This window comes from Leopardus geoffroyi, chromosome B3 (assembly GCF_018350155.1).
Source record: "Leopardus geoffroyi isolate Oge1 chromosome B3, O.geoffroyi_Oge1_pat1.0, whole genome shotgun sequence".
Classification (NCBI taxonomy): Eukaryota; Metazoa; Chordata; class Mammalia; order Carnivora; family Felidae; genus Leopardus; species Leopardus geoffroyi.
In genome coordinates, this window is record NC_059337.1 from 117,403,086 (window position 1) to 117,426,370 (window position 23,285).

Consider the following 23,285-nt stretch of genomic DNA (forward strand, 5'->3'; position numbering starts at 1 on the left):
TAAAAAACTTGTCATTGATGTAAATTTTCTCCCATGTGTATTGGTTATATATATACACCTCCCTGCATCCCTATTATTAAGCATGGGGCCTTTGTAAATACACATTCCATTCTGACCAAACACTACTTCTGAGTTTCAGACATCACCATTCCAGCATCATGACATAAACACATCCATCCCCAGACACACAATTTTTAAAATTGCGGATTAAGTGCTAAACTATCATCATGAATTGCATGGCCTTTTCCTGAGAAAGAGATCATGCAATTAGTAATAAGAAAAATGCTGAGCATTCTATGAACGAAGCATCCCACAGGCTGTGGGTCAGTCACAAACTGTCAGAGAAGGTAACTGAGAATACATGACCACTGGTTGACCCTCGAGCTGGATCTGGGCAACTGGAGGCCTCTCATTCCTCCAGTATGTTTGGAATGTTTGTTTTGCCCACTGTTCCCGCACTAGGAGCCATTTAAAGGATGAAGCTTTGTGAGAGTAATGCGTGGTTGAGACCATCTGAACTGGATATGTGGACTGGACCCTGTTGAGGCCTCTGCATGAACTTTAAGATTCTGGCAGGTGGGTGTGGAGATCTACTCATCTTGTGGCTGGCTGTTCAAGATAAGCCTTGTATGTGAGTTCCCTTGCTTATTAAAATTGTCACCTACAAATCTAGAATGTCTGTCTCTTTTCTTAGTCGCCTTGCCCTCCATTTATAGAGGACAATTTGCGAACCAATGCAAATTTTTGTTCAAAAGCAGATTCCCTAGTCCCTTCACTAGAAATTTCAACTAAGGTCTAAGAATCTTTATTGCTATCTCTTCAGCAAGTGGTGCTGGGAAAACCGGACAGCAACATGCCGAAGAACGAACCTGCACCACTTTCTTACACCATACACAAAAATAAACTCAAAATGGATGAAAGACCTAAATGTAAGACAGGAAGCCATCAAAATCCTTGAGTAGAAAGCAGGCAAAAACCTCTTTGACCTTGGCTGCAGCCACTTCTTACTCAACACGTCCCTGGAGGCAAGGGAAACAAAAGGAAAAATGAACTATTGGGACCTCATCAAAATAAAAAGCTTATGCATAGTGAAGGAAATGGTCAACAAAACTAAAAGGCAACCGACGGAATGGGAGAAGATATTTGCAAACAACATATCAGATAAAGGGTCAGTATCCAAAATCTATTAAGAACTTATCAAACTCAACACCCAAAAAACAAATAATCCAGTGAAGAAATGAGCAAAAGACATGAATAGACACTTCTCCAAAGAAGACCTCCAGATGGCCAACCGACACATGAAAAGATGCTCAACATCACTCATCATCAGGGAAATACAAATCAAAACCACAATGAGAGGGGCGCCTGGGTGGCTCAGTCGGTTGAGCTTCCGACTTCGGCCCAGGTCACGATCTCACCGTCTGTGAGTTCGAGCCCCGCGTTGGGCTCTGTGCTGACAGCTCAGAGCCTGGAGCCTGCTTTGGATTCTGTGTCTCCCTCTCTCTCTGACCCTCCCCCACTCATGCTCTGTCTCTCTCTGTCTCAAAAATAAAATAAAAACATTAAAAAAAATTAAAAAAAAAACAAACCACGATGAGATACCACCTTATACCTGTCAGAATAACTAACATTAACAACTCAGGCAACAACAGAGAAAGGATCTCTTTTGCACTGCTGGTGGGAATGCAAACTGGTACAGCCACTCTGGAAAACAGTATGTAGGTTCCTCAAAAAATTAAAAATAGAACTACTCTCCGACCCAGCAATTGCACTACTATGTATTTATCCAAGGGATACAGGTACGCTGTTTCAAAGGGACACATGCACCCCCATGTTTATAGCAGCACTATCAACAATAGCCAAAGTATGGAAAGAGCCCAAATGTGCATCAATGGATGAATGGATAAAGAAGATGTGGTACATATATACAATGGAGTATTACTCGACAATCAAAAAGAATGAAATCATTTACAACTACGTGGATAGAACTGGAGGGTATTATGCTAAGTGAAATTAGTCAGTCAGAGAAAGACAAATACCATATGACTTCACTCATATGAGGACTTTAAGATACAAAACAGACGAACATAGGGAAGGGAAGCAAAAATAATATAAAAACAGGGAGGGGGACAAAGAGACTCTTAAATATGGAGAACAAACAGAGGGTTACTGGAGAGGTTGTGGGAGGAGGGATGGGCTAAATGGGTAAGGGGCACTAAGGAATCTACTCCTGAAATCATTGTTACACTATATGCTAACTTGGATGTAAATTAAAAAAAAAATAAACAAAATTAAAAAAAAGAATATTCATTGCTAAGTTTCCTAAATGCCTCAGGCAATATGGATACTGTGGACTTCAAGCCACCCCTTGAGAAAGACCCTTTTAAAAATAGCCAGGAAATTAATTTTCTGTCAAGATTGAACAGGAGGCAAATTTATCCAGAATCTTTTTTCCTTTTATTGTCAAAGTGCAAAGTACATAGCCCTTAATTCTCAGGAAAAGAAAAGACTACATTAAGAGTGAGGAAGAGAAAATGTGGGGGTCTGAGGAAACGCATCATGAGCTGTCAACTGTCACAAAGTCACAGTCCTAGGAAGTAGGCCACAGGGTGCCAAGTCTCATCTCCTCTGCAAATCTGCTTCCACGCACACATGCACCAAATGCACTGACACTAACCAACCATATTTTCCCATCGTCACCTGCCAGTGTAGTCATCGCGACTAAATTGCCAGCTTGTTTTTGTTCTGTTCACTTTGTCACCCAGTTTGAGAGCTACACCACGATCAATTCTATTGCATACTTCCCTGCAACTCCTCACTGGGTAATGAGGTCATCAAAAGATTTAGGAGTTTACCTATAAGTGTATTTTATTTTATACTTTAGAGGAGTTTGGGGGAAAGATTCTTGTACACAGCATGGCCTTCATAAATGATTGCTGAGCGAATGAATGAAATGTTGGGCCGAATCCCATTATTGTATATATTCACAAAATAGTAGATCAAATTATATTTTCAGTACAGCTAACAGTGAGCTGAGTCTTAAAACCCACAGTGAACACTTTTGAAAGTGCAGATGATTTTCTGTTGTTATTTTATTGTGTTTGTTTTTTGTTAAGGAGAACAATTGTATCTTGATACGTTTTGGAAATTTTTATTTTTAAATCATGTTAAATTACACAAAAGTTGCCAAAAATAGTTCAAAGAACTGCCTTATATTCTTCAAGTTGTTAACACTTCTGAATCATCTGAGAGTAAGCTGCAGATATGAAGCCTCCTTACCCTGTCATACATCGGTGTGTAGTTTCTACAAGCAAAGACATTCCTAAATAACCACAGCACAATCTCACATCAGGAGAGTAACACTGATCCAATGTAATCTAATAAAATCCACTGAAATTTCACCAATTATGCCATTACTGTCATTTATATAGGCCTTGGATCCTATTAAAGATCACCTCTTGCATTTAGTTGTCTTGTCTCTCTAGTGACTTTTAATCTGCAACAATTTTTACTTTCATAGCCTTGACATTTTTGAAGGATACATGCCAGTTACTTGAATTTCTCTCAATTTGCATTTGTCTGATGTTTCCTCATGACTTTTATATTTATGCAAAAGAAGTACTACTGTGTTCTTTTGACTGTATTCTGTCAGGAGGCAACATGAGGTTGGTTTTTTCCATTACTGGTTTTTATTTATGTAAACTTTTGCCAGTTGATTAAGATGGTATCTCCCAAATATTACAGTTGTAATATTAATTAGTAAGCGTGCTGTCTTTGTTAATTAATAATTAATGGTCTGTTGATGAGAATTAATGACTATTTTTAGGGACATACTTTGAGACACTGTAAGTATTTCATTCCTCATCAAACTTTTACTCACAAATTTTAGCATCCATTGATGATTCTGGCTTGAATCAATCAAAATGATGGTTGTAACATCGTGATTTTCTACATTCTATCTTTCTTTCTTCTTCTATTGGTTGTATTCTACTAGCAGAACTTTCCTTTCTCCCTTATTTCTTTCTATCAGCATGGACTCATCTCTATTTTACTCAAAGGTTACAACTTGTTGCTGTCATTATTTATTTTGATGCTTAAATTGTCCTAGATTTGGCTGATAGAGACCCCTTTAGATCCTATATTCTTTGAACGTATCTCCATAATTCTTTAAGTACCTTTTCATTTTCCTTGCACAACAAATTATTCTGGTTTTACTCACTACACATGGAGCCATAGTTCTCGTTGGTGGAGAATGGTATTTAAAAACCAAAGTCTGAGTATTAGGTGTGTTCATGGCTACTGGGGTACTATTGCATTTAGGCTCTCTCAGTGAATGGAACTAGGAAACATATCAACATATATATGCACATATTCGTATATTTTTCTATCTTTTCATCTGTGTAAAGTAGAATTCATTTCATACCATCTTCTTTAATTTCAAGCCACATCATTGGGTTTATTCTAATCTTTCCTCTTTTTATATCTGTAATTCCCTTCTCCAACAGTGACAAAACTGCCTACCAATATCCTTAATATATTTACTTGTTTGTTCAATTCCTGGTATGTAAACCAATCTGTTGGCCATGGTAGCAAAAAGTATGGCCTGTCTCTATGAAGTTAATTATTTTTATCATTACATATATATATATATAATATTTATAATATAAATATATGTTATATTAAAATTACATATAAGTTATATATATAATAAAAATATGTAGTATATATGTCTATGTGTATAAAATATATACACCTACATGTATACATATGTAATTATTTTATTGAATTGCAAATTCAAATTTATTGAATATAAGTAAATATGTATAAATTTTATTGAATTGTAAATTAAAATTTATTGAATATAAGTAAATACATATAAAAATATCTGATTATATATAATAATCAGCTTTACTGATATATACCATGAAGTTCAAGGTGTACTATGTGATGATTTGATACACGTGTATATTGCAAAATGATTACCACAGTAAGGTTAGTTAACACTTCATCCCATCACAAAATTACCACTTTGTGTGTGTGTGTGTGTTTAGATGACAATTAAAATTTACTCTAACAACTTTCAAGCATAATACAGTATTGTTAACTATAGTCATCATGCTGTAATTAGATCCCTAAAACTCATGCATCTTATAACTAGGTTTGTACCCTTTGATCAACATCTCCTCATTTTTCCCATCTCTCAGAAACTACCATTCTATATTTCTATGAATTCAGCTTTTTTAGATTTCACAGTGAGCTCATACACTGTTTTTCTCTGATTTATCTCACTGAGCATAGTGTCCTCAAGATCCATCCATATTGTTGCAGATGGCAGGATTTCCTTCTTTTTGTATGGCTAAATAATGGGTCGTTCTGTGAAAAATGCCGTTGGGATTTTGACAAAAATTTTGGTAATCATAGTAAGTGTGTGTATTTGTGTGTGTGAGATCCATTCATGTGTCAAGGGATAATCAGGTTGTTTCCATGTCTTGGCTATTGTGGAAAATGTTGCAATGAACATGGGAGTGCATATAGCTTTTTGAGTTAGTGTTTTCACTTTTTGGGGGGGGATATATGTCCAAAAGTGGAATTGCTGGATTATTTGGTAGTTCTATTTTTAATTTTTTGAGGAAACTCCATAGTGTTTTCCATAGTGGCTGCACCAATCTACATTCCCATCAGCAGTTTACAAGGGTTCCCTTTTCTCTACTTTCTCACTAATACTTGTCTCTTGTCTCTTTGAAAAATAGCCATTGTAACAAGTGAGAAGTAATATCTCATTGTGGTTTTAATTTGCATTTCCTTAATGATTAGTGATATTGAGCATTTCTTCATGTGCCTGTTGGCCATCCGTATGCCTTCTTCGGAAAAAAAAATGTCTATTCAAGTCCCTCACCCATTTTTTACCTGTTTTTGTTTTTCTATTGAGTTGTATGAATTCTTATACTTCTCATCAGATATTAACTCCTTATCAGATAGATGGCTTGAAAATATTTTCTCCCATTCTATGAGTTGCCTTTTCAATTTGCTGACTGTTGCCTTTGCTGTGCAGAAGCTATTTAGTCTGATATAGTCCCACTTGTTTATTTTTACTTGTGTTGCTTGTGTTTTTGGAGTCATATCCAAAAAATGGTTGCCAAGACCAATGTCAAAGAGACTTTCCTCTGTTTTCTTCTAGTAGTTTTACAGTTTTGGGTCTTACGCTTAAGTCTTTAATCCATTTGGAGTTAATTTTTGTGAGTTGTGTGAGATAGGGGTCGAGTTTCATTATTTTGCATGTGAATATCCAGTTCTCCTAACATCAGTTAATTCTTGGCTCCCTTGTCAAATATTCACCCACTGTTTACATGTGGATTTATTTCTGGGCACTCCATCGGTCTATGTGCCTGTTTTTATGCTACTACCATACTGTTTCGATTACTATAACTTTGTAATATAGTTTGAAATTTGAAATCAGGTAGCGTCATGCCTTTAGCTTTGCTTTTCTTGCTTTAGACTGTTTTGGCTATTTAGGGTCTTTTGTGGTACCATATACATTTTAGGATTCCACCCCCCCCACACACATTTCTGTGAAAAATGTCATTGGAATTTTGACACAGATTATGTTGAATCTGTAAATGGCTTTGGGCAGCACGGATACTTTAACAGTATTAATTCTTCCAATCTATGAACATGGGATATCTTTCCATTTATTTGTGTCTTCTTCAATTTCTTTCACCAATGTCTTGTAATTGTCAGTGTATGGATCTTTCACCTCCTTGGTTAAGTTTATTCTTAAGTATTTTGTTCTTAGGTATTTTGTTATATTTGAAGACCTTTCTTCAGATGCACCTGAAGCTCACTGCTTATACTTCCAGATGGTTGTTCCCTGATGCCTGACCCTCAAGAAGCTGCTGGTCTCAGAAATGCAGGGCTCCCCTTAAAAGGAAGACCCCCTTCCCATCCCCCATCTCTCAGTAAGAAGCCCATTCTCTACCTGTTCCAAACAGCTGCAGCCAGCTCCACGAAGATGCTTACACCAAATAAACCTGGGAACAGAAAATTTTCATATTTTAACAAATGAAATAACTGGGGCATCTAATGAAATTACATTTTACTCATTAGGTTAAGTGTGGTTTCCTTTGGTTGCAGGCTTTCTTCCAGGTTTTGGTGGCACCACTTTTGTGACTTAGCCCCAGGTAATACATATATCTGCTTGGGTACGTCCCCATTAAGCAGAAGGGTCTGAGGGCTGGGACCATTATTTTATCAATTTCTAGTGCTTGGCAGAGGGTCTAACACAGGGTAGGTGCTAATTATTGTTAATTGGATGAAAGAATGAATATGTCCATTAGTCAATATAGAATGGTGGGAAAGGAGATTTATCTTGGGAAGGAGACATTAAATTTCAACCTGTGACCCACGTGGATGAAGACAGGTCATCCATCTTTAGAAATCTTTAGATATTTTATTTCGAGTTTTTGTTTTCCTGGTAACACTACACAATTCAAGAATAAATTATTCTTGATATTGGTTACATTGACATTGCACAATGCTCCCATGGTGACCATCCAGTACCAACAATGTTGTTCTATTTTCACCTGCAGTTTCCTGAGTTTTTAACCAAATATCCAATTTCAAAGATCCCACATTAAAGAATGTCTTCAGTTCAAGTTACCCTTTCTCATTTTCTATCTTCAACCTTTTCCTCTTTTCCCCAAGAACGTCTGCAGAGTTAATTTCTCTTGAAAATTCTTTCGTGGTGTTCCAGATACGAATGATCATAAAATACTCCAAACACAGCATGTGGTGTAAATGTTGAATCGATTAAAATGACGAGGTTAGTCACAATATCCCTGACGATCGCTGTGGCCCATTTTAATTTAGAGGGCGCCAGCTACACGTCAGCGAGAGACTGAAAGCTACCGGCAAACCACTCCGGACCAGGAATCCCTAAGACAACCCTGACGCCGCTGAAGTTTCCAGACGCGGCCAGCTCTGGGGACTGACAGAAGGAGCCTCCGCATCGCCGAGCCAGTCTGCCAGTTTTCTCGGCAGCAGATAAAGTGCCAGGAATTTCTAGGCTTTCCCTTCCTCGGGCAAATCCCAGTCTGCACCGTCCGAGGCGCATAGGAACAGGTGAGCCGAGAGGCGGCGCCCGGGGGACGCGCGCAGGTGCCTGGGCCCCGCCCGGCCCCGCCCTGCCCCGCCCCGGGGACCTCCCGGCCCCGCCCCGGGTCGCCCCGCCCCGCCCCGCTCCGCCTCGCGCCACTCTGCTCCGGGCCCAGGTGCCGGCGCCCAGGTGCGCGCGGCGCGGGGCTGCAACTCTGCCCGACACCCGACAGCGGGCGCCGCTGCGGCGGTTCGCGAGCGGCGGAGCTGAGCTGAGCGGCTCCGGGAGTTGGGGCAGCTCCTGCGCCCGGCCCTGCTCGCAGCGAGAGCTCCGCCCGGCGCCGGCATCCCCCAGCTGCGGGAGCGGGCGGGCGCCGAGGGGGCGGACCGACCTCCGCGGACCCCGGCGGCCTGGGGCGGGCGAGGGGCGAGCGCCGGAGATCCCGAGCGCCCCGCGCCCCGGCACCATGCGACCCGCCGCGCCTCCTGGCCGGCCCCGGGCTTCGCTCTCCGCTCCCTAAACCCCGCGCTCGCCACCGCGGCAACTCTCAAAGACAAGGCGGGTCGCCGGAGAGCAGCGGGGAGACCGCCTCCGACGTCCCCTCCGCTCCCCAGAGGCTGCCGGTGCCTCGTTCTCCGGGCTTCTCTAGCTTTACCATGAACCTGGCGCAAGCTTGGCTTTAGGAGAAATTCAGAAGCCGGAGGGGGAGTCAGTGCAATTCTTTGGTTGCTAAGGTAATTGTAGTTGTGACAAAAACGGGCAGGAAACAATTGGGGGAAAAGAGGTTTTAAAACGGCAGACACCCTCCCCCCCCCCCTTCATATGTGTTGATTTCATTTCGTCTCCTGGGTGTGGATGCTGTCCATTTCGGATGCGTGACAGGTGTCGGGCTGTGCGTGTGTGTGCAGTTTGGGACTGTAGAGGCACGAGCTTACATAAGTGGTTAGGCAAGCTGGCGTGCGGACTTGTGTGGGATGGGTGCAGGTCTGCATATAAATCATGTTCCTGGGTTTCTGGGTGCGAAGCGCTCAGTGACTGGGGCCGGCGAGCAGAGGGTACGTGCTCTTAGGTACTTCCAGTCTTCCGATGCTGTGATCGCAGGTGGGGCACCTTTACCCCAGAAGCAGGCGTTCATTAACTTTTTCTGTGATAAACCTCGCCCTTTTGCGGTTTGCAAGAAGAAGCGCCGGCGAGTGGTGAGGTGGGGAGGGCAGGGGTGGGGGCGGGGGTCTGTTCTTCGGGAACTGCGGCAGGAAAGAGAACGGTAGGTAGGTATTCGCTCTCAGAGGGCGACCGCTAAACTGTTGGCGTGAACAGCTCGTGTTCACCGGCACCGTCAGGCTGTAAACGTGGCCCGGCGAGACGGAAAAAAGTGACCCAGAAAATTTAATTTTGTTCAGAATGAAAGATGCTTTTTAATTTTATTTTGTTATTCGTTTGTAATTTGATGGAGCAGGAACGTGATTTGTTTCTCTCTTGTTGGGAGGAGTGGCATTTCTGCCTTACAAATTGAAGACATTTTGGGGCTTGTTGTTGGCTTGGGATTGTCCCCTCAGCATTTATCAATGCTTAGAAGCTGGATCCGCAGGTAGTTTGTAATCGATACCTTTTAGCAACCCCAAAGTAACACTGCAAACATAAGCAGTCTTAGACCAAGCCCAAAGGGTGAGACCCTTTTCTCACCAGGAGGGGATGAGAGATGGAAGACGAAGAACCAGGCTTCTAAGTGTCCGGATGGAGTTACAGACGGAGCCGCAAGTTTGTGTATGTTCTGTCAGGAAGTGTTTGAAGGGACACTGTTAATAGGTTTGGCTTCCTATGTTAACAGCAAGGCTTCTCTAGATCACTTTTCATAGGCGGATGGGTAATTCCAGGGAGTGGGACCTGGGGGTTGGAGAAACTTTCTGTAAGCTGTACATTCTTTATCATGATGTGTTCTTAGTCTTATTAATTTGTTAATTTTGCAATGGCTGAGACTGCTCTGTGACAGAAAGTAAGCAGAGGACTGAGGGACATTTGAGGCTCTTTGGGGATGCGCTTCTGTAAGTGAAAGCTTGCATGCTGAACAGCCAAACCCAAGATAAGAAGTTCTTTCTGAGTTCCCTGATGGTACCGTCGAGCCAAATTGTTGCATAAGTATGGTGATCTTAGATACTATAAATGTTGAGGTATTATATATATATTATATATATGTATAATATATATTACATTATATGTATAATATAGTATATATTACATTATATGTATAATATAATATATATTACATTATATGTATAATATAATGTATTATATATTTATAATATAATATATATTATATATGTATAATATAATATATATATATTATATATATGTATGTATTCCCTCCCCCTCTCCATAACTCATTCTTTCCTGAAGGCATCTGTAAATTCTAGAAATATCAGCTATTGTGGGTATTTTGGTACAAAAGGTGGCCACTAGGATTTCCTTTTTGTTTTTTAATTTTTTTAATGTTTGTTTATTTTTGAGAGAGAGAGAGTGAGCGAGCAGGGGAGGGGCGGAGAGAGAGGGAGACACAGAATCCAAAGCAGGCTCCAGGCTCCACACTGTCAGCCCAGAGCCCAACGCAAGGCTCCAACCCACAAATCTTGAGATCATGACCTGAGCTGAAGTCAGATGCTTTACCGACTGAGCTACCCAGGTGCCCCAGTATTTCCCTTTCCGTTGCCATCGCATTGGTTAACTTTACTTCCATATCTCCTTTAAGAGACTTTAATTAACAGTGAATTTATTTTGCTGAGAGTTTTAGTAAAACAGTGCTAGTTTTTCTTCAAGCGATAAATCTGTCTTATCAAGTGAAACATTACAGCAGTGCTTTTGTGGCAGAAATGTCTCTTTAAATGAGACAATCCTTATTTATCTATTTTTTTTTATGATTCATTGATTAAAAGTAACCAACATAGATATTTTTTACATGAGCAAACATTTCTTGAGAAAGAAAAAAAAAAATTAAAAGGTATTGGGGACAGTGAAATTTGCCAGTAATTTTGGATGTCTTTTTTGTCCACAGGGACAGAATTTGATGTGAAAGTAGGATCCTTCTGTTTCTTATTTCTCTGATATTCTCCCATGCATTTTGTCCCCTGCACTCCTAAGACTTTGCCAGGAATTGCTGAACATTCTGTTTTGTGCTAAGGGTTAAACATCAGGGTGATATGAGTAAGGAGCTATGTGTCATATCAACGTTTTTCAAAAAGGATGCTCTTAGAGATTTCAATAAATGTTTCCTTAGCTTCACAGTTAGCTTAATTCACAGTGCTTTGAACCTAGGAAAGCATTTAACCTCTTCCTTTTCAGTGCCAGCTAGAAGGAATATATTTCCTGAATTTCATCTCATTGCAACATATGGCATGATATAAATAATTACTACACACACAGTAGCCTGCTGTATGGAGAGAAATGGAATTACAAAATAAACCTTCGTGTTGAGTGATTTGGAGGTAACATTTCAAAGACAAGTTTTACTTTTCTTCCTTGATTACCAAAGTAATATATAACCATTGGGAAAAAATTCAAGAAAATACAAAGAAAAAAGATTCGTAATTCTCCCATGGATGGTGAACCACAGTCGACATTTCTGCATGCTGTATATTCCTCCAGATTTTATTCTGTTCACATTATTAATTGTATTTTTTAAATTTTTAATTAAAAATTTTTTCTTATTTTAGAGAGAACAAGCGATTGCGATGGGGGGAGGAGCAGAGTGAGAGAGAATTTTAAAAAAAGTTTTTTAATGTTTATTTTTGAGAGAGAGAGAGACAGAGCACAAGCAGGGGAGGGGCAGAGAGAGAGAGGGAGACACAGAATCTGAAGCTGCCTCCGTGCTGACAGAGCCTGACATGGGGCTTGAACCCACAAGCTATGAGATCATGACCTGAGTGGAAGTTGGACGCTTAACCGACCAAGCCCCCCGGGGCACCCCAGAGAGAGAATCTTAAGTAGGCTCCACACTCAGCATGGAGTCCAGCATGGGGCTTTATCCCATGACCTTGGGATCATGATCTGAGCAGAAATCGAGTTGGACACCCAACCAGCTGAGCCACCCAGGCACCCCTATTCACTGTGTTTGTATACTTCTCTCCCCCAGCCTCCCAAATTTTCAAATCTTGTAAATGGAACTTGGATGTGCTAGAGGTTTAGTAAATTACTACTAGTTTATTGGATGATTTTGATAGAGGAGATTTAAATTTTTGTTAGTGGTTCTTATTTTCAAAGAGAGTAGTTCCTCTGTTTTTCCGTTTTCTTTGAAAAATGAAGGTTTTTACTTTGGTTTGGTAATACTTGGGACTTCACATAAGATTGAGGGATTAAAGCATCAGAAAAGAAAAAGAACCTTGGCCTTGTGTAGGGTGGGGTGTGAATGTGGAGGGACGGATACCTGAGTTCTGGTTTCATTTTCTCCACCTCATGTGGCCTGTGGCCTCTGGGCCTCTGCTTCAAAAGATAAATGAAACTTTCAGCTTTAGTTAGTAAACTAACATATTTGTTGTTTTGACATGTGATGAGGATGATAGTTGTTTGAAGTGGGCTTTTTCAAACACAGGTGGCTCGGGGGTCAACCCCAGAGTTTCTGATGTAGTGGGTCTGGGGTGGGGCCTGAGAATTTTCATTTGTAACAAGTGCCCAGATGCTGCTGCCTGCACTGATCTGGGGACCACACCCAGAACTAGATGCTGTGCTCCTTGAGGGCAGAATCCCTGCCCTCTTTTCTTTGCATCCATCTGCCTAGTGTCCCGCCAGGAGGTTCACTGTAAGCGCTGGGTTTTCTCTGTGGGAAAAACTTTCTCCAGTAGTCAAGATAAAAAAGATAACCATCCAGAATCTGGAGCCATTAAATCTGTAGTAAGAGTACTAATCAGGGGCGCCAGGGTGGCGCAGTCGGTTAAGCGTCCGACTTCAGCCAGGTCACGATCTCGCGGTCCGTGAGTTCGAGCCCCGCGTCGGGCTCTGGGCTGATGGCTCAGAGCCTGGAGCCTGTTTCCGATTCTGTGTCTCCCTCTCTCTCTGCCCCTCCCCCGTTCATGCTCTGTCTCTCTCTGTCCCAAAAATAAATAAACGTTAAAAAAAAAATTAAAAAAAAAAAAAAAGAGTACTAATCAGTCATTAAACCCAGTTCTTCAAACTGCAAGGGAAGCAAAAGTGCTTACAAGTAGGTTGTTAAAATGAACATTAAACCTAATGAGTTACCTTAAATAACAGCTCAGAGTACCTGCTTGAAATGTTACAAACTGGAAGGCTCATGCATGCTTCACTGTTGCCTTCCGGAGACCTATAAGAGGCATTTCGTTTTCTACCACATATACATTCCAAAAAGGGTGTGTATGTGTCTAGATTCACTATGAATTATCCCAACTACCAAAGCAGGTCAAGGAAACAGTGGCCTAGACTCCTCCCTCCAACCCCCGGCCAAAAGGTAGAACAATGCTCATTAGAACATCGCAAAATGGGGACCTAAGCTTGGAGAAAACATTAACCTGTGTGAGTCCACAAAACTGATCAGTGGCATCACGAGAAATCAGACCCAGGCCTGCCTGACAGGAAAGGGTGTTCTTTACCACATTCCTCTATGGACACGGAGTGAAACCATTTGATGGCCAGGAGATTGCAGGTAGCTGAAATACCCCAGTCACAACTTTTGGTCATCCTGGTGTGGCTACTTCGTGACTAGAGAATTAATCCTTCTACTTAGGCGTTAGAAACATAGGGTGCAGAAAACCTTCATTTTTATGGATGGGAACTTAAAATGTAACTATTTGAATCTGGACAAAGTAGATGTTCACAAATGCGTCGTGGTGGAGACTCCCTTTCTTGGCTTTTCTAAGTACTTAGGTAAAACCTTTAAAGGAAAAAGCCAACCTGTAAGTTTTTGCAGGGTAGAATTCTCTTAGCCTAGTACCTGCCCCACCCAAGAAGCTATTTTCATGCCTGGGGTGATGCACACCTCTAGCAAAGCCCTTCGAGGCGAGCTATGCCTGAACCGGCTTGAGCAGGAACTAGCAGAGGCAGCCCTCACTCTGAAGTGCCTCAGGCACCTGTACTGAGACCTGGCCAGCCCTGAGCCCTGACAGAGACCTGTGACCGGTGGCCCTTAAAGTAGGACAACAGGCAATTTAAAACCCCGTTGATAGTGTTTCTGAACCTCAATTTCCCCATCTGTAAAATAGGAATAACAGAATGCCCCTTGAAGGATCAGTAGCTGGGAGAAAATGACAACTTGCCTAGCATGCTGCACGGAGGAGGCACAGTGACCCAAGAAGGCAGACCCTGTCACACCAATTGTCTATTTTCTAATAATTTTGATTACGAGTTGTTGGTTTGCAGCCCTGGAAGTTTCCCAGTAATCTGAAACCCACCTGGGTGCAAGAGGGCAAAGAGACCCAGGGAAGCATTCACTCCAGGTTGGTAGGTGGCAGTGTTAATTAGCAAGGAAACTTACATAGGAGCTTTGTCCGGAGCAGCTGCAAGATAAATAGCCCTCTCCATGTGGCACCTGGGTGGCTCAGTCGGTTAAGTGGTGAAGCGTCCCCTCTTGATTTCGGCTCAGGTCGTGATCTCACAGCGGAGCCTGCTTGGGATTCTCGCTCTCCCTCCTTCTCTGCCCCTCCCCCACCAGCACTCTGTCTTTCGCTCAAAATAAAAATCTCCGCCTTGAATTGCCTGCCAGAATCGTAGGGGTTTTCTAGGAGCCTTAATGGCGTTCAGGTATGTGTTTAGTCTGGACGGAGCTCAGCAGCGCCTGATTCTCCCAGGGTTATGCCCTTGGAGGTGGCTCCCACTTTGGGAACCATGGGCAGAGCAGACATGCCAAGGACTGGAGAGGGGATGAGGAGCCTCTGAGTGCCCACGTCCCCCTCTCAGGTCACCCGGTGGTCCTGTCCTCTCGATGACCTCCTCCAAAGTGAGTCTGTGAGGACTTGCCTATATCAGCCTAGCATTTGAGGGACTCCCAAGTCCCTTGGAGAATCCTGCTCCAGAGTGCTAAAAGTGGATTTGAGAAGGTTCGTAGAAAATAGGTGGCCCAGACACTAGGTGGAGAGGGTGGGGTGGGAAGGATCTTCCTCTGCAGTAGCCAAAGATGGGTCTGTTTCCTTGGGCCGAAAGGCCATTAATCAGTAGCAGGAAGAGAGGTGAAAAATAGGGGCTGCTGCTACATGGCTGTCTCTTAGGGCGGCTTGTGACCCATACTCGAAGCAAGGCTGTGCAGTGTTTTTCCTCTGTGCCTTCGGGATCTCTTACCGTGTTTGGCAGGCTAGGAGTTGGGTGAACGTTTGCTGAGTTACTGGCTTGTAGAGTGGCAGCTCCAGTGGGTGAAAATGGGAGGGAGGATGAACTAGTATTGACAGAGAGAGATGGACTGGTCTGGGTGCAGGTACATGGGCTGGGGCAGGTGTGGATGCAGGGTACCCCATTCTTATTGTTTACTTGATTTTGCCTGCCTAGGTCACCTTGGATTTATGATATACTGAGGCCCTCTTCCTGGTTTGTAATTATGCACTAGTATTTGTCTCTCCCTCTGCCTGTGGGCTTCTTAAAAAATTTATTTATTTTGAGAGAGAGAAAGAGAGAGAGAACGAATGGGGGAGTGGCAGAGAGAGAGAGGGAGAGAGGGAATCCCAAGCAGGCTCTGTGCTCAGTGTAGAGCCCAATGCGGGGCTCGATCTCACAAACCGTGAGATCATGCTCTGAGCCGATCATGCTCGGCCCGCGATCAAGGGCGGAACGCTTAACGGGGTAACCGACTGAGCCACCCAGGTGCCCCTGTTTGTTTGTTTGTTTGTTTGTTTTAACCATGATTTTATCCTGTACCCAGCACCAGACCACACACATAGTCAGTGCTTGAGAAAGCACTTGTTTGTTTCCTAAATAAAAAGTTGCCAAGCCTACAAAGCTATGGATCTGTCATGAAAGAGTGAAGTGATATTGTTCAGCACTTGTAAAGTTTTTTGTAGATCACAGCCTTTTAAAAAGAATTAGGTGTTGGGGCGCCTGGGTGGCGCAGTCGGTTAAGCGTCCGACTTCAGCCAGGTCGCCATCTCGCGGACCGTGAGTTCGAGCCCCGCGTCAGGCTCTGGGCTGATGGCTCAGAGCCTGGAGCCTGTTTCTGGTTCTGTGTCTCCCTCTCTCTCTGCCCCTCCCCCGTTCATGCTCTGTCTCTCTCTGTCCCAAAAGTAAATAAAATGTCGAAAAAAAAAAAGAATTAGGTGTAATTACTCCCATTTTATAGATGAGAAGACTGTGGCTGAAACAGAGGTTTAGCCGCAAGCCGTACGTCAGGTGGTTATTGAGTAGAGAGAAACTGAGGGATTTAGATTTAAATCTTACCTGATCACAGAGTCTTGAGTCTGATGTATCACAAAATGGGGGATAGACAGAGACCCTACCCTCGAGATCACTTCAGTTGTCATGGAGAGATATTAGCAATAAATAGAAAATTAACAATGAAGGATGTTAAGTGACAGTTTAGGGAAAAATGCATGGAATTTTGTAAGTCAGATTAGGTGGCAAATAGATGACAAAGACAGTAAGTGCAGTTCAGTGTGGAGAGAGAGCATTGTAGCATCAGACCTGGTAGAGACAGGCTTTGAGAAATCGGTAGAAATTTCATAGGTGAAGAAAAAAGACAACAGCGAGCTTTGCAGGTGGAGGTATTGATAATGGCTTAGTAAAGCAATTATTGCTCTTCAGAGTAAGAACCCATTTTTTTCTTGAAACGTGGGGCCCTCTGACCCACTTTTGATAGAAACATGGGTACCAAATTCATGGGTACCAGGAGTTTGTGCTAAAAGCAAGATAAGCCACCCATGTATGATGATGAATGAATGACCCTGAACCCCAGGGTTGGGAAGCCATCAGGGACAGGTGAGGACTGTGTTAAAGCAAAGTCTATGTTCTTCTCAGGAAGCCCTGTTGTCGCCATCCATTTTTAATCATTAGCAACCAATTTTAATTAGAAAAATATTGTGTAGATGTACATTGCTCAATCCAAGCAAGACACTTGTTTGAGCTGGCTTTGTTTTTTATATGCGTGACCTCTCTAGAAGAAAGACAACAGCTTAAAAAAAATGTCCAATGTCTTTTTCCCTCAAGCTGCTATGTAAGTGCTACTGTGTTCAGATTCCAAACCAAGCAGGAAGATGCTATTATGTTATTTTGCTGACCGTACATCCTAAAACAAAGACTGATTCAGCAGCTGGTCAAAATAGAAAGGATGCATTCACGAAGAATAAATTTATTGATTATATTTTAGATTTTTTTTTTTTTTTTAGAGGAAGGCACTTTAACTTTTAGAATGGCACATAGTTTAGGAGCGTGGCTGCTGACTTCTGCTGGGACCCCGGGGTCTGTGACATTGGGCAAAGTAGCTCAACACCGTTGATCTGCATTCTCCCCAAGTGCAGAATAAGGCTGAGAAATTGTGATTGCTGAGGGCATTACCGATGGAGAGATTGTTCCTGGATATCTCTGGTTTAGTCAGTTCTTAGTTGGGCAGGGAGGGGGTTCCTTCCCCAGGTCACGGTTTGTCTAAGGTCCTTGCCGTTTTTCCCTGCTTTTCGCCTGGCTTGTCCTCATCGGCAATACGTCCCACTGATGAACACCTTTTTCTAGATGATAATTAATCAGGTATGGCTCTTGTTACCAAGAAGTTTAAAATTCTGTGGGGAGGGGGAGGAGAAACAGGATGTGTTAAGATAAGCACACATAAATAGGGGAGAGACTATGGAGAGATTTCATTGAAGATGTTGAGTGGACAGATTGGACATTTGACAACCAATGGCTTTGGGACCTGCAGAGATGGGAGCAGGGGCCAGAGGTGGCCAGGGTGTGCTTGAGGCATTTCAGTTAAGTAAAAGTACAGGGGTGACAAAGTGTGCAAAGAATATCCCCCGATTGAGAATCAGATCCTTAAAAACCTTTCAGGCAGGAAGTCTATGTTGGTGAACTTAAAACTTGAGGGGCAGCAGAGACAGGGGACATCTGGGTAGTAAGTGAAACTGTTTAAAATAAATATTTACATGTACCAAAAGTACAAAGAGAAAACAAAGGAGATTGTGAGTGACATTTTCCTCACCTTATGTTGGTAACAGAGGTTGTGCCACAGCGAGTTTCTAGTTGTTGCCATTTTCCAGGAGATCACTCCTCTGCAGTGAAACGCTTGTAAGAGGGTTTGCTTTATTAGAGCCCTGCACGGTTCCCATGCAAATGGGCCTCTTCCTGTACTGTGTCAGGCTCTCTGTCTAGACGTTCAGTGCCTTTTAGACTTTCTGACTGCCAGCTTGACCGCGGACTCCAGTAGCTTCCTGTGGCTCAAGGGTAAAGTGGATGAATCTTGGGATAAACCTTATTTAACTTGCTCGGCATAACTGATTAGGAAGCTCTCAGATGTCTCACCCCTATGCGTAGGGTATCAAGCTTCATGCCAAAGCATATGCTGTCAATTCCAGGTTTCCATTTCTTTGGCTTCCTGTAGCTTTCAAAAGCTTCTCTGCAAAAACCACTTCCCCTGCCTGCCATCTGCCTTACAACCTCCCTCCCTCACTTAAAAAAATCTGTGTCTAAGCCCCAGTTTCTTGTCTTTTTAATTATCCTTAACGGGGAATGACCTGTTGGCTATGAACGACATATTTGGAAGTAGATTGGCTTAAGTTGAATTTTGCTTATTGGGAATCCTTGGTTGGGATAAGTTACTTGGGGTTGCGATTGGACATGTTGTTGGCCATGGAAGATGGACAGTGATTGACAAGACTAGAAATTCCAATTGGGGCCAGTCTATTAGGGACTTGAATGCCACACGCATATAGTGGTGGTGATGATAATGGAGATTCAGGGCTTTCTGGCATATAGAAAAAGAAAAAAAACCCAAAGAACTGAATTAAAGCAAATTTAAGCCAACTCAAGAAGAGGAACCTATGTGACTTCTACATCTGGGAATTCAGGCCTGACTGGATCCAGAGACTTAAATAATGCTCTCAGCATTCTTAACTTGATACTTCATTGTCTTGACTTCCTCCTTTGGTGACACTAGAGAAAAAGAAGATGGTCACGAATATCCCTCCCCTCACATCCTTTTCACACTGCCCATCACAGGGAACAGGGTCTTCATTCTTCCAATGTCCTTCTCTCAGCCTCAGGGAAAGCCCCAGATCAGTCCCAGTGGTGCAGCTTGATCTAATCAGCATGTCCCATCACACAGCATCCTCTGGCCAGAGTAGTCCACGGGCCCACCCTTCCCTAACAGAAGAAGGAAATTTGATAGCAAAAAGTATACGGGGCAACCAGAAGTAGCTGCCTCAGTCTTCTAACCTGGCTGAAGAACTCTGGGTTTCATTTGTTGGGCAGTAGAATAAATGCAGAGTGTTTCGGCCACTGTTTGAGAGCTCTGAGATACCTTATAAGAGTTGGAAATTTTTCATTATCCAAAATAAAGGTTTTTTTGGATAACACGAAAGATTTCCTCAATCGTGTGTTTCTTTTTTTTTTTTTTTTATTTGCTTATTTTTGAGAGAGAGGGATAGAGACAGAGTGTGAAGAGGGGAGGGGTAGAGAGAGAAAAACACCGAATCTGAAGCAGGCTGTAGGTTGTGAGCTGCCAGCAGAGAACCCGATGCAGGGCTCAAACCCAGGAACCATGAGATCATGACCTGAGCTGAAGTCAGACACTTAACCTACTGAGCCACCCAGGTGCCCCTCAACTGTTTGTTTCTAATCTCGTTTCCTTTCTATACCAGCTTCCTCATTCAAGGATTACCGCTTCTGTTCTGTAGCTGCCGCACAAAGGCCAGAGTGAATGTATACAGTGGTGACATGACGTCACCTACAGCCCTGCAGTTATATGGGCATGGCTGTACCTGAGACAGGTCAGTGCCACCTTGAGAACAGATGCTGTATCCTTCCCCCAGAATATTTGCGCTGTCCTTTTTTTAAACATACAATTTTAGACGATAAGATACTCACAGAAGAGTACGCAAATCATTGCTCGATAAATTTTCGAGCAGTAAATACCTCCGCATTATCACTCCCAGATCAAGAGATAGAATGTTACCAGTCTCCCCAGAAACGACCCCATGCACCTCCCAGTAACTGCACCCCCACATTCCCTAGGGGTAACTGCTAACCTGATTCCTAATACCATGGTGTTCCACATCTTGAAATGTATGAAATATATACGGAATTATACACAGGTATACATACCGCCTTTTTTGTGGCTTCTTACGCACAGCATGGTTTGAGCCATCTGTGTTGTGGTATGGAGCAGTCTACTTTTCATTGCTGGGTAGCCAACCACTTTGTAATATCTTACAAATTGTCTATTCATCTGCTGTTTGTTGACAGGCATTTGGGACAGTTCCAGTTTAGGGCTGTGAGGAATAATGCTGCTGTAAACGGTTTTGTGCGTGTGTGTGTTGGTGCACATATGAATGCATTTCTGTTGGATGTACATGGAAGGCTGGTTTGCTGGGGCACGGGATACATATGTCCAACTTTAGTAGATTCTTACAGAGTTTTCCTAAGTGGTTGTAACGCTTTCTATTCCTCCTGTCACTTGCTGAGTGTTTAAGTTTCTCTACATACGTGTCAGCACTTGGGATTGTCGGACTTTTTAATTTTAGCTTTTATGGTGGGTGTGCAGTGGTGTCTCATTGTGGTTTTGATTTGCTCTCGTTGTGCCTTTACAATTTTTTTTTTTGTCACTTTCACTTAATGTCTTGTAGTCGCTGTTCAAGTTGATTGTCTATTTTAAGATTGGGTTGTCTTTTTCTTATTGATTCGTAGGAGGTTTTTAAAACATTGTTTTTATTTATTAAAAATTTTTTTTTTTAATATTTTTATTTATTTTGAGACAGAGAGAGAGAGAGCATGAGCAGGGGAGGGGCAGAGAGAGAGGGAGACACAGAATATGAAGCAGGTTCCAGGCTCCAAGCTGCCAGCACAGAGCCTGACGCGGGGCTCGAACTCACAGACCGTGAGATCATGACCTGAGCTGAAGTCGGAGGCTCAACTGACTGAGCCACCCAGACGCCCCTGTTTTTTTTTTTTTTTAAACAAATTGAATACAAGTGTTTTTCCCAGTCATAGGTATTTAAAATATCTTTTCCCATTCTGTGGCTTGCTGTTTAACTCTCTTTTGATGAATAGGAGATCTTGCTTTATTTATTTAAAAAAAATTTTTTTTAATGTTTATTTTTTGAGAGAGAGAGAGACAGAGCATGAACGGGGCAGGGGCAGAGAGAGAGGGAGACACAGAATCGGAAGCAGGCTCCAGGCTCCGAGCTGTCAGCACAGAGCCCGACGTGGGGGTCAAACCCACAAACCGTGAGATCATGACCTGAGCCAAAGTGTGACCCGACTGAGCCACCCAGGCGCCCCTGGAGATCTTGCTTTAAATGTAATCCAATCTGTTAACCTCTTCCTTTATGGTTATCGTTTTCTGTGGCTGCTGAAGAAATTTTTGCTCACCCTAAGGTTGTGAAGTTATTTTTCCACTTTGCAGAAGCCCTGTTGTTACGCCTTTATATGTAGGTCGAAGATCCAGCCAAGGTTGATTTTTTATCTATGGCATGCAAAAGAGATCCATATTTATTTTGTTTTCCATATGTATATCCGATTAACCCCTGCCCTGCCTATTGCCCTGTCTGCTTTCTAGTCCCTTCCCTTGTTCTTTTTGGCTCTTATACTGATCCCACCCTGTCTTAATATAGCTTAATAATAAGTCCATATCTGATAGTGTATGTCGAGTTATTTAAGAATAGCTTGGTTATTCTTAGACATTTGCATTACTGTATAAATTTTAAAATCCTCTTTTGATGGGATTTTGAATTGGGACTGCATTAAATCTCTAGCCCAATTTAGGGAGTAAACTAATGTCTTTAAAATGTTGACTCTTTCTATTCATTAATATGGTATATCCCTTGGGGTGCCTGGGTGACAGTCTGTTAAGCGTCTGACTTCGGCTCAGTTCTTGATCTCTGGGTCTGTGAGTTTGAGCCCCACGTCGGGCTTTGTGCTGACAGCTCAGAGCCTGGAGCCTGTTTCAGATTCTGTGTCTCCCTCTGTCTCTCTGCGCCTCCCCCACTCGTACTCTGTCTCTCGAAAATGAATAAATGTTAAAAAAATTTTTTTTGAAATACGGTATATCCCCTTTATTTATTTAGGGTTTTATCTTTGTTAGTGTTTTGTATCTTTCCATGTGGTAAAGGTATTGCACCTCTTTCTTCTATATACTATATGCTATTGCTAGTATTTGAAGTCAGCTGATGCTATTATAAGTGATATCATCTTAAACATGTTTTCTGGTTGTTGGTCTGTGGATATACAGAAATATAGTTGATTTTTATTTGTTGACATTGAGTCCAGTGACTTTCCTAGGTTCATTTATGAATTCTAATAGTTCCGTGTAGATTATTATAGCTTTTCCATGTACACAATCAAATTACCTGAGAAACAGTTTTACTTCTTCCTTTGCAGTCTCCCTTTGCTTCCTTTCTTTTTATTTCTTTTTCTTGCCTGTTGCGTTGGCTTAGACCTCTACTGTAACAAAGAATAGAAGTGGTCATGGCAGGCAACCTTGTCTCATTTCTAATCTGTGGGAAAGTTTTCAAAGTGTGACTATTAAATATTATGGTTGCTATGTTTTGTAAATATCCTTTATCAGATTAAGCATGTTCCTTTACGTTCAGAATTGGCTAAGAGTAGTTTTGCGAGTAGATGTTGAATTTGACTAGATGCTTACAGGATAGTTGAATGGAATGTCCGGCTCAGCTCTGCACTTCCCTTTTCTTTTGGATCTTGGTCTCCTATGTCCTCATTGGACACCCTAAGGTCATCCTGTGTCCTTAGGAGCACTCCTTTTTCCAATTGTATCTGGCTTTTCTAGTTCTTGAGGGTTGTTCTGTTACAAGGCAGACCCTCTTTGTAGGAAGTGGTACATGCTAATCGTACTATTTTTGTCGCCCATCAAATATGAGTGAAAATGTAACGAACCCTCAGAATCCTATTCAACTGTTATTTCTTTGACCTATATTGCTCCTGCCTGATGAACTTCATGAATAGATATTTTTGTTTGTTAAGTCTTACGCTCTCTAGCACTGTATGCGTTATGGAATATGCATAATGTATATATTATGGAGTCCTAGAAGAGATGCACTTGATATTTAAATGC

General features: G+C 42.3%; 1 protein-coding gene across 13 annotated transcripts in view; it reads left to right on the forward strand.

Annotated features, from left to right (window-relative positions):
* RGS6 (regulator of G protein signaling 6) overlaps positions 1–23,285 on the forward strand; it is a 606,196-nt gene that overhangs the window by 18,706 nt on the left and 564,205 nt on the right. For 5 of the 13 annotated variants that reach the window (XM_045451440.1, XM_045451427.1, XM_045451438.1 and 2 more), the window contains exon 1: positions 8,361–8,826. The exons of 2 other annotated variants lie outside the window; for them this stretch is intronic. The gene's annotated coding sequence lies outside the window, so the exon portion shown is untranslated. Of the gene's footprint in view, positions 1–7,939; positions 8,119–8,360; positions 8,827–9,027; positions 9,194–9,393; positions 9,681–9,778; positions 9,857–11,448; positions 11,569–23,285 lie in introns of those variants that run through there. 6 more of the 13 variants (XM_045451432.1, XM_045451431.1, XM_045451441.1 and 3 more) reach the window with 6 other exon arrangements.